General features: G+C 39.8%; 1 pseudogene; it reads right to left on the bottom strand.

Moving 5' to 3' along the window:
* Positions 1-313: 313 nt before the first annotated feature.
* Positions 314-2,098, bottom strand: LOC149185861 (peroxisomal acyl-coenzyme A oxidase 1 pseudogene; annotated as a pseudogene).
* Between the last annotated feature and the right edge of the window lie 10,507 nt (positions 2,099-12,605).

Raw genomic sequence — 12,605 nt, forward strand, 5'->3', positions numbered from 1 at the left:
GTCATCCTTTTCTTAGAAGGAGCCACGTTACACTTTTTGCTCAAATCTGTTGATGACCAATGAAATCTGAAGCATAGCCCTCCTGAGTCGTAACTGAGGCCAATACAAACATCTGATACTATTTCCCTGACACAGTAGACATCTACATTTTTAATTTAGGCGTTTCGGTCTTCCCTTTTGGCTTTTGACCTTTCAACTTCTCTCTTGCCATTTGAAACCAATTTTTATAATGAGCGATAGATCCATTAGTATTAACCAGTGCCATGAAACGCCCAAAAGGACCTTGTCTCTAAATAAGTTTAAACATACCCTTCTAGCTAATTGAATTTGCAGCACAACCATTGTGATACTCTTCAAATCCAGCATCTTGATCAGGAAATCTCGGTATGTGCCTGGATATAGAAAGTGCAAGCCTTACTGCCCTTGCTTTGAATGCACCCATAATGATGTTAGAACTCATCCAGTCATCCTCATCTGTTACTTCACAATCTTTTGTTTTGAGGAGGTCCATATCTGCTAGATATTGAGTCATTCCCTGAGGTCTCAAACTAGTTTTCATGTCGAGAATCGTCTTTACAAGGAATTTGCCAACCTGGATAAAAAGAATTGTGTTGTCACCCTCATATGTGCAAGGAGGTATATATGCTGCAAATAGCTCTGGAAGTCCACTAGCACATAAGTAACCATGGCCTCCACAAGCTTTCCTACATTTTTCAATCGCATCTGCAGTAACCGAGGTGGTCAGAGCTTTTAGTCCAGATGTGCATGTGTGAATCTCTTCCAAGGCTGAAAAGTTATTGTTCTCAAGTTGGTACATAACTTTTGAGTACAATGATTCCATCCATTTTTCGACAAAATGAAATGCATAAGCAGTTGCTAGTAAGGGAAATATCTTTTGTTGTTGAGTTGGATAGTCAAGCACCTGCGTTTCCCAATTCCCGTTGTCAAGGCTAAACTGCCACCTAACAACATGGTACCTCACAACTATAGTAATAGCACGAGAAAGACACACTGAAGCTTCCATGAGAATGATTTGTCGTGCAGTGATCATGCCTCCATATAAAATCTGTTTAGGCACATTTTGGCGTACATACTTGCCCTCTTTTTTTACTATAGCCATTCACATTAGCAAGTGGTCACGAGGGATTCGAGTGTCATTGAACTGTGAAAAATCGTTATCCACTGTATTATCTCCACCATTCCTAAACTTTTGTCCAATGTCCCCCACTGTTATTGCTGTCAAAGGTTTGTGATCCTCCATACTTCAAATTTGTACAATCAATGTGTGCACACCATAGTCCCTGTCTAAAATTAGCCGTGCATGAACAATTGCATCAGTTGCAACCCTATCCAAGCCTCCTGGCCACCACTTTGTAGATGTGAGAGTTGGACTATTCAATATGAATTCATCAGTAGATGGATCAAAAGTAGCGGTAGTTTCCAGCCCTTGTACATTAGAACCATGCCCAATTTCCATTTGTGCATAAAAACCAATAACTGACATGCTAGTTGCTAAAGGTAGCCACTTCTTTTGTTGTTCTGTTGTTGCTTGAGTCCTCAGTACAGGAACAAACATATTCCATTGTTTCAACCCTTGTCGATCATGTTTCAATGGAGAGAAACCTTTAGTAAGGACCTGTTTAATACACTTTTTCCACTTTCTTTGGTGTAATCAATATATGAATCCAGTGTAAGTCATCATAAGCTTTATCATCTCTAAGCATCCTTAATGTTCTTGCATCATCCTTTGAAAACCAAAGTTCGAGAGCGAGTTCTCTACAGTGAGCTGCTTTTCTAATTCCGTTGATAAATAGTTCTTTACGAGTCATTTTTGGCTTGTTGTCCTCCGACAAAAAAAGTGGAGTCGGCCAATGTCTTTGCTTGCAAGATAACACTCACAGCAATAATAATTTTGTCATCGAAAATTAGCCAAGGCGATTTAGTAGCACTGCCAGTAAATCAGCAGCTTGGGATCATTGGCGACTACTGAAGCCAATTTGTGGTGTAATTCAAATGACTGTTAGCCGCCTGCCCATACGATTTTCATGGCTTTTACATCGAAGGTTGCGTGTGCCCGTTCTCTTTCTAAGTCCTCCATATTCAAAGCAAACTCTGTAAATAATTTTGGGGTTGGGTATCAGACAATATATGTGGAGTGTTCTAATTGTTTTAAGATTTCCATGGGAACAACACATCCCATTGCTCGATAATACCTGGCAGTCTAAACTCTGCACTGTAGCCGAAAACATTAATGGATTGCGTGGGGGTATCTATTTAGAAGGATCAAAACGTATGATTATGCACCCTTCATCCCTCTGAACAACGTATTGATTTAAAAGAGCAGCCCTTGCGTGCCCAGTATGGAGATAACCACGTAGTTTCTGAGGAACACGTATACATACGTTTAAAACCAGCTCCAGTCGAAAAGATATAAGCGTTTTCCACCCATGCATCGGTCTGAGCTGTCTTAAACGAACCACGAAATATATCTATGGCAATTTCATCGAGATCCTTTCATGATCAATACTTTCATCGCATTTATGACTTCATTTCATATGTTGAGACAAAGTATGTTAGCACTGAGATCGTGATTTTGTAATGATGTTGTGGCTGTCTATTTTCGGGACCAACATTGTTATTTTGACAGCGTTCCAATAGCAACTACGTTCCACTTGTGTTTGGCATGAAACCATATTCAACGTTTCAACTGAACAGCTCGAAGCTCTCTGCATAAAACCGTCTTGTAGCAGAAAATTTTGAGTTATTTCGGAAATTTGAGGAAGAACTAGTGAAAAAGTTCTTTGGAGGCTCTGTGCGCCAGGCCTGGTGAGTGCGCCGCGCCAGTGTTAATTTTACACTGCGCAGGAGCGCCCAGTGCGCCGCGCTGCGCCTATGCGCTGCGCCTGCCTTCTATGCGTCGCGGGACTGATCTTCACATAATTTCGGCCTTTAAAACTCTGTTTTCACTTCTCCACGATCTGCTTCACGATTTACTTGGTCTCTTGCAGATTTTTCTATGCCAATAAATTCATGAAAACATCTTTCATAGCAATGGATTTCGATTTTGACTTAGCAAACCCATTATTTGAAGACTTTGACATTTCTTATAAAGAACTCTGTTTTTGATCGTGTTAGATGATCCAAAAATACTTTTTTATCATAGGTTATAAAATTAGAATAAAATAATTATTAATTTAAGATATTAAATTAATAATTATTATTCTAGAATGTTTAATTGTTTAATGGAGACTTTTAGAATTAGCATATTGTTGTAACTAGATATGACTCTCCAAATGAGTCGTATCTTAGGATCTATTATAGGAGATTAGTTAGCTAGTTGGTTTGAATAGCATTTATTGTAAATGGACACTTGTTAGTGAATAAGTGATCCATAATTAGAGGTAGTTAGGACATGGAGCTTATAAATAGCTCATTGCAAGAGTGTTTGAGTTGTTCGGGTGTAAGCTCTTGCAAATCAATTATGTAATTATTTTTTTGATTAATAAAATTATGTGTCTGAGGACACTTCTGCCATTATTGTGGTATCAGAGCTCCAGTAATGCTGCAGCTGATGTGAGGAGGAGATTCCAGCTCTACAGGCACATGGAAAACTCCATTAATTTGGTCAGTTAATATTTGGTATGAAATTTATTGATTTGGTATCAATTATTTTTTTTCCTGGGAATGAACTTTATTGAACTTTAATTTATATCATTGATTTTTAAATCTAAAAATCATTCTCTGTATTATTCCCCCTATTGCGCATTTGCTTGGTTGCACGGATAAAAATTCATTTTCTTTATTATTCTCTCCTACTGTTCCAAAGAATGTATTTTCTCTTTGCCTTAAGACTGATTCAAGGACGCACATAGCTTTGAACTGTACCTGCCATACATGTGACTGGATTTTCACGTTAAGAGCTTTGAATCCAATTTTGAAGCCATTGCGAGGAAGTTTTGAATAGTTTCACAACCGGGTTGAAGGCGCACTCTGCCAGCTGTTGTTATAGTGAATGCTGTTTGCTGAATCCTATATCTGAGAACCCAATTTCAAAGCTATGACGCTATTTGGTTGCGTTTTCGAGTGCTGTTGCGTTTTCGAGTGCTAGCATTTTTGTTTGTTGCAGAGAGGACGCTATTTGGTTGCGTTTTCGAGTGCTGTTGCGTTTTCAGTGCTGGCATTTTTTTGCTGCGGAGAGGACGCTATTTTACAGTCCCAACTGATTGCAGAACACGGGGGCGTTTACATTTACACTGTTCCGGTTTACTTTAAAGCTTTTACAGGATATCTAGCGTGTGGCTTCATTTTTTCCCCGATCACTTCGATTTAATTTGTTGCAGATCAACAATTGCCCAGCAATACGACAGATTCAATGCTCAGCATTTTGTCAGATTCGATGACCGGCAGATTCGATGCTCAGCATTTTGGCAGATTCGATGACCGCCAGGTAACTGCCCGCCAAGCCAGCGTTAAGCTAGTAAGAAGCTAGCCTGAGCTAACTTGCAGCCAGCGTGGCAGACAGTGTAAAATTCAGCTTCTTAAAAACGTTTTTATTGAAGTTCAGAAATACGCCTTTTTTAATGCTCAGCAATACGACATATTGGTGAAGTTCAGAAATACGCCTTTTTAATGCTCAGCAATTCGACATATTGGTGCATCTTTTTTTTTATTATTAAAGTTCAGAAATACGACTTGAAGGAGAACGGTCATCGGTCAAAATCGAACATTTGGGTATGGTGCATCTTCTGGGGTTTTATTAAAAGTTGTGAGTGTTGTAAAAAGTAAAAATGGAAAATATTTGTTTAAGTTTGTAATGGGTTTGTAATTTTGGGGATATTACTTACGTTTCCCAAATTAAATCTTCACGACATTTTTTTTATAAATCACTTTTGGAAAGTGATTTGAATGTATTATCACATTGTTATGTAAAAGAGATTATAAAGGTTTTTAATGGAGCGATAAGGTGTGAAGTAATGGAGTGATAAGTGAGGTTTTTAAAAGTTTTTTTTAAAGTCATGTAATGGAGTAATAAGGGTGGTGTTGTGAAATTTATGATTTTTGGATTAATAAGGAGATTTTGTAAATTGGAGAGATAAGGTGTGTTGGGTAATTTGTTTTTTTAAGAAGTTTTTTGGGATTATCAAATTGTAACTCAAAGTATTTTTTGCTTTGAGGGGGGGGAATTTTTTTACCAGATTGTGCAAAGCACCATTGTAAAAAGTCAAATTTTGAAAGTTGCCCTGTAAAAATTTGAGAAATTGACTAGAGCCAAGTGCAAAGCTCAGTCAATATTCTCCTGTTTTGACGACTATTCGAGGGTCAAGGCCAAGCCCCGATAGATCGTGTTTTTTGCGTGGTGTGTTGTGCTGACTATCTTGTACTTTCTGTTCTGCTTCTTGGTGCATCTCTTCATCGCTAAAAATGTCTAAGTTGATTAACTTATTTTCTGATTCCGACAAACTTGAGGGCACTAAATCTTATAAAACGTGGCATCGTCTTATTGAAAGCACACTTATTTACAATGAATTATGGCAAGGAATATGTGATGGCGATGTTAAGCCGAATAAACCAACAGATGCAGACCCACTGGCAAAATGGGAAATCAAGAATGCTAAAGCCTTAGCTCTTATTAAATCGTCAGTGAATGATGAAATGTATGTACATATAGAGAATGCCACAGATGCATGGACTGCCTTGAAAACTTTTAAAGACCTCTTTGATACTCAGCCAGAATCAAAGAAGGTTGATTTACAGTTAAAATTGTTGCAACAGAAATTAACTGAAGATGGTGATATTCTTGAATATCTTTCCAGACTTAAGAATATTAAGCAGGAAATTATTAATGCTGGTTTTCCCGCAATTGATGATAGCTTTATGGTCACAATTGTAATTGCTGGGCTTCCTTCTTCCTACACACACTTTTTAGAGACTCTACAAGTAACTGGGAAATTAGAGAAATTAAAGTTTGATGAACTTTGTGAAATGTTAAGTCAGCATGATAAAACTTTTGGAAAGAAGAAGAAAGTTGGTGAAGATGTTTTTCTCACGGAAGCCAGCACAAGTAAGTCTTCAGCAGATAGTTCTCGAGGAAGAGGCCGATGGAATCAGAATCAAGCAAATCGAGGACGAAGCCAAAGTAGAGGCAACAATTTTAACAGAGGAGGAAGAAATAATTTTCAAGGTAGAGGAAACAACCAAGGAAGAGGCAATTTTCAAGGACAAGGATATAATAGTCAAGGTAGAGGACAATCTCCAAATAGAGGTCAAAGCAGAGGCAGAGGACAATCTTCAGGACGAGGAAGAGACTTTAGCCAAATTGTGTGTCGAAGATGCAACAAAGTTGGCCATTATGCTGAAGATTGTCGAACTTCACTTAGTAGAATTCCCAAGTTTCAGCAGCATTCAACACAATTTGCAAATGATCAAGATGACGACAACTCAGAATATGTTTTTACTTCCTCACCAGCATCACAAATTTCATCTCATCTTAGAAGTGACTATGAAGATGCCTAGATCTTAGATTCCGGGGCAACTCAGCACATGACTTGTCGACGTGATTTTTTCTGGAATTTTGAAGAATGCCAACTTAATTCAATTTTTCTTGCTGATGATACAAAACATACTCCTTATGGAAAAGGAGTAGTGAAAGTTTTTCTCCCTGACATTGGAGAAAAATTGATTTCCAATGTATGGTATGTACCTAGTTTCAAGAAAAATTTGCTCTCTTTAGTCACGATTCGACAAGCAGGACATCAGGTGATTATGGAAGATGGTTTAGTGAAGATTAACTCAGTGAAACAGAACTTGAAAACAGTTATGACAGGGTATGAAGATGGAAAACTATTACGGATGAAAGGGACAGTTATTCCAAGGCATTCTGATTTTGCAGGGGCAGTGACTACAGGTATTTCACCTATCAGACTATGGCATGTAAGATATGGACATTTGAATTTTGAGAGTCTTTCTCAATTGCAGAAACAAGGAATGGTTAAAGGACTTCCCACATTCAAAAGGGAAAATGCAAAATGTGAAGCTTGCATTTATGGTAAACAAAATCGAGAAAGTTTTCCAACAAGTTCATGGCGTGCAAACAGGCGGCTACAACTAATTCACAGTGATGTTTGTGGTCCACTACAAACCTCATTTGGTGGTTGCAAGTATTTCTTACTATTCATTGATGATTTCAGCAGAATGACTTGGGTTTACTTCTTGAAGAACAAGTGAGAAACATTTGATAAGTTTAAAATTTTTCGCCAACTTGTTGAAAATGAAGTCAAAGAAAAGATAGGTACTCTCAGGACGGATAATGGAGGAGAATTCACTTCAAATGAATTCAAAACTTATTGCAGTGAAAATGGCATAAGACGACATCTCACTAATGTTTACACTCCACAGCAAAATGGAGTAGTTGAAAGAATGAATCGCACTTTGTTAGGAATGGCGAGATCCATGTTAACCTTTAAGAGGTTAAGTCCAACATATTGGGCGGAAGCAATACATACCGCTGTCTACTTAAGAAACAGATCTCCAACTGCTTCTTTAGATGGAATCACACCTTATGAAGCTTGGTTTGGTTTCAAACCTCGAGTTAAACATCTTAGAGTTTTTGGGTCAGTGTGTTATGCCTTAGTTCCGAAAGAAAAACGAACTAAGCTTGACTCGAGAAGTTTAAAATGCACAATGATTGGCTATTCTGATGAGAAGAAAGGGTATCGTCTTTTGACCAATGGAAAATTCATTGTGAGCAGGGATGTCATTTTTGATGAAACAGAGAGTAAGAGTGCTGAAGAAATTGAAAATCTTCTTCAAAAATTAGAAACTAAGGGAAGTAAAAGAAGTGGAAAAATACAAAGTCAACCAACTTCACCAAATTGGTATGAACTTGATTTTCCTTCCTCTGAAGATGAGTCATCGAGTCCATCTACATCAAAAACATCATCAGGGTCTTCTAGCAGTTCACCCGCATCTCCAAGCAGCAGTAGTTCTTCAGACAGTGAGTCTCCACATTCTTCACCTGAACAACGAACATCAGTTTATATTAATCCTCTTTACAATGATGGGGACTTTACAGAAGCACAAACAAGTGAGCACCAACTTCCGAAATGGGCAGTTCAACTTTTAAAAGATGTAAAGCCTGATGAACAGAATAAAACTGGCACCAGAAGGGCACATAGAAGTGAAGGCAATTTTGCCTTGATAGCAAATGATTTTACTGAACCTTCCACATACAAAGAGGCAGTAAAACATAAAGAATGGCAACAGGCTATGGTTGACGAATATAAAGCAGTAATTGATAACAACACTTGGAAACTTGTTGATTGTCCAGCAAATGTTAAACCCATAGGATGCAAATGGGTTTACAGAATTAAGTATAATCAGAAGGGTGAACTTGACAAGTATAAAGCACGACTTGTCGCAAAAGGTTTTGCGCAGCAGGAAGGCATTGATTATGAAGAAACTTTTGCTCCAACAGCAAAATGGAACACCATCCGATTAACACTTGCATTGGCCGCTCAAAAAGGATGGAAAGTTCATCAAATGGATGTGAAAAGTGCTTTTCTAAACGGGGATTTACAGGAGGACGTGTATATGACCCAACCACCAGGTTTTGAAGTTGAAGGACAAGAACAAAAAGTCTGCAAATTGATCAAGGCTTTATATGGGTTAAAACAAGCTCCCCGAGCTTGGTATGCAAAGATGGATGAATACCTTAAGAAAGTTGGTTTTCAACGAAGTGAATCTGATGATACTTTGTATGTGCGGCAACAGGGAAAATATCTGGTAATTCTTGTTATGTACGTAGATGATTTGATCATTACTGGCAACCATGATGATCATATTGCACAGGTGAAAAAGGAGTTACAAGCAGGTTTTAAGATGACAGATTTGGGATTACTTCACTACTATCTTGGAGTTGAAGTCTTCCAACGTCCACATCATATTTTCATTTCTCAGAGTAAGTATGCAGCAGAGGTTCTTCAGCGATTTGGCATGCAAGATTGCAAGCCCGTTCTCACCCCCATGGAGCAAAACTTGAAACTTTCAAAATTTGAAGGGGGGGAAAAGGTGGACAGTACAACTTATAGACAGTTGATTGGCAGCTTGATTTATTTGACCAATACTCGTCCTGATCTATCTTATGCAGTCAGTATTCTTTCACGATTTATGCAGGAACCACGAGACAGCCACTGGAATGCAGCCAAAAGAGTTCTTCGATATATCCAAGGAACAAAAGATTTTGGTCTTCTTTACACAAAGACTAAAAATTTTGTACTTGGTGGATATTCTGATGCCGACTTTGCTGGGAGTATTGATGATCGAGCATCAACATCAGGCTATTTAATGAATATGGGGTCAGCAGCAGTATCTTGGAGTTGTAAGAAACAAGCTACAGTGGCCACTTCTTCAGCAGAAGCAGAGTACATTTCAGCATGGGAAGCAGCATGTGAAATTGTTTGGTTGCGCCGAATTTTGCAGGACTTGGGCATTTCTCAGGGAGAAGCTACATCATTGTTCATTGACAGCCAGTCAGCCATCAAACTTGCCAAGAACCCAGTTTTTCATTCAAAGACAAAGCATGTGGACACCAAGTATCATCATATCAGGTCGCTCATTGCCAAAGATGTCCTCAAACCAGTTTATTGTCCTTCCGAAGATCAGATTTCCGACATTTTCACCAAACCGCTTGGCAGAATAAAATTTACTAAGTTCAGGGATGAACTTGGTATTTGTTGTATTGTATCTTTGGATCATAGGGGGGAATGTTAGATGATCCAAAAATACTTTTTTATCATAGGTTATAAAATTAGAATAAAATAATTATTAATTTAAGATATTAAATTAATAATTATTATTCTAGAATGTTTAATTGTTTAATGGAGACTTTTAGAATTAGCATATTGTTGTAACTAGATATGACTCTCCAAATGAGTCGTATCTTAGGATCTATTATAGGAGATTATTTAGCTAGTTGGTTTGAATAGCATTTATTGTAAATGGACACTTGTTAGTGAATAAGTGATCCATAATTAGAGGTAGTTAGGACATGGAGTGTTGGAGAGGTAAATCCCCTCTACGGATAGAGGCGATCCCTACTAGCCCAATAGGGGTCTAGCAACAATCACACAATGCTGCCACGCATGTTCCTAGTTACACTTAAACAAGAAGTAAAGAGCACCTACTTGGATTCCTGCGCTGCCGTTGGACGAAGAGATGTCTCCTTCGCTCCTTCGCTTCGGCTGGTCATAGTCCTCCGCGATCCCCGCGAACGGACACCTGCACACACGAAGAGAAGGCAAACGCAAGCGTGAAATCTAGTAAAAGTAACTATATGCCAGTCAGAAAAGACATAATTCACATTTATCCATTGCATAAACAAATGAGAATGGAACAATAATAGCAGTCATCTATTATTAATCAGAATAGAGAAGAGTACAACCAAATGTTCTGACGTCGATAAACTTCTCAGGAGGGATCAGTCAGCATGTGTCTCAAGCATTCGCCTTTGAGGATGGTTCTCCCAAGACAAACAACTCTCTCTCTCTCAAACAAATGTCACAAACAAACTTCCCCAAGCAATGAATCACTTCCACTCCTAACACACCAAACCTATAGCAGCAATCTGAGCACTACAAGCTCTGTACAATCCAAGCTAAGTCTAGCTAGTTCCCACTAGTTTCTAACTAGCTGCTCATAGTAATGGTGGAAGTTTATATAGGAGAAGGAGTCTCCTAAAAAGGTGGAAGGATGAGCTTATCTTCAAGGGGAGTTGTTGCAAAGGGTCGAACAGACATGCCATAGAAGGGAGTCGATATTCACAAAGCTAACAACCAAGCCTGGAGAGATCTGGAAGGCTGGTTGTTTGAACAAATTCGCCCAAACTGGATCAGCGCGGATTGTATGGAGACTGCCGCGCTGTCAGCACATAACAATAACTGAACAAGTCATGTCAGCGCGGAAGAACACGGGAAAGCCGCGCTGTGCGTCATCGCGGAAAAGTGATGTTCTTCCGCGATGGCAGCGCACGAGATACATTGTGAGGCGCTGGTCATCGCGGTTATTTTAGGAACAGACGCGCTGATGCACAAAACTTTGGAAAAATGGGTTTTAAGCCAGTTCAGGGATCAAACACTTAGTGATTGTGACTTCTGGACACAGCAGGGTGACTGACAGGAAGACAGTGATAAATTACTGTGTAACAGATGCCCCCTAAAGCATGAAGACCGAGAGAGTGGGAGGGGTGAAATGCTTTACAACACACGCCGAACTGGAACACCACCAGGAAGTACCGAAAAATCTCTGACAATCATATACATGCAGTCTAGGCATGGGCGCAGCCATCCAAAAGACATGCGAGACTGGTCTATGGTATGGACGCAGCCACCCAGCCAAAGAGACCATAATAATGACAAGGTATGGTCGCAGCCATCCATGAAGACTCAGGTATGGGCGCAGCCATCCATCAATGAGTCATGTAATGATTATCCACAAAATCGCAACCTGGACCACAGTGAGCAAGGATCCAGGGTCTTGCGCTCCATCTCGACCCGAACAGAGTACAAGTCCACACATGTGAATACAGGGGTTGGAGTCGAACATGCATGAACATCGTCTGATTACCGGCCAATGATGAGAACCGTTAACAGACGCGAGAGGTACCACCAATAATGACAATGGCCCTCAAGGTACTATAGGTACAATCCGTGGCGTGTGAATCAATGAGCTGGTGTCGAACACCCACGGAATCATTCGATCGTAGGTCAATGATGTAAACCTTGCGTCGAACACGAGGAACCTGCCATTGAGGCATGCAGGCTCCAAGGCACCTGGAAGGAGTCTCTAAGTCACTTTCTCGGATAATGAGTTGAAGTCGACGAGAAGTGGCCTTGATCGAAGGTGGGCCATGATGATTCCCACATCATCGACATGAGACAGAGGTATAATAATTTGTGATGAGATAGCGAACGAGGTTGCATTGTGGCAGAGGACAACTTCTCTTGAACATATAACGGCACTGTAACGGATTTGGCAGTACTTGACATCAAATGAGCAGCGGATAGGATGATGACGGCAATGAACAGATGAGAGGTCAAATAGGATATCCCAAACCCATGGAGGCTAGTGAATACGAGATGAGATGACCCCACCCAGACACGAAACAGCGGAGTGCCATGTTCAAGAGTGACGTACTGCCGAGACGACTGTAATCAAAGTTCCATTTTCCCCACCTTTGCAGGCAGGTACCCCGATTATTTTTGGATGACAAGCTTGACGGGGGTAACATATGCTTGATGTGTGTCATGTTGACAATATCCGATGTCATTGAGTGTTTAACGAGCCTGACAAAGGAAAAACTCGGCTTCTTTTCTTATTTCGAGAGTCTGAAAAGAATGCGGAAAAGGAGACTCCAGGGGGGTCCTTTTTCGTACAGTTGTGTCTCTCGAGCCCGAAAAAGTATAAAACTATGCTCGAAAGAATCGCCCGATCATTACGATCGAGGAGTACTTTTCGTAAATAGTGTTCTTCGACCCGAAAAAGTAAAAAAGCAGTCAGAAGCACGTCGTTTTGGAGCCAATAACGAGTGCGAAACGACAAACACCCGGCAA

Source organism: Pinus tabuliformis, chromosome 3_1, assembly GCF_031772625.1.
Source record: "Pinus tabuliformis cultivar Carrire ecotype Pingquan chromosome 3_1, CPIR1, whole genome shotgun sequence".
NCBI lineage: Eukaryota > Viridiplantae > Streptophyta > Pinopsida > Pinales > Pinaceae > Pinus > Pinus tabuliformis.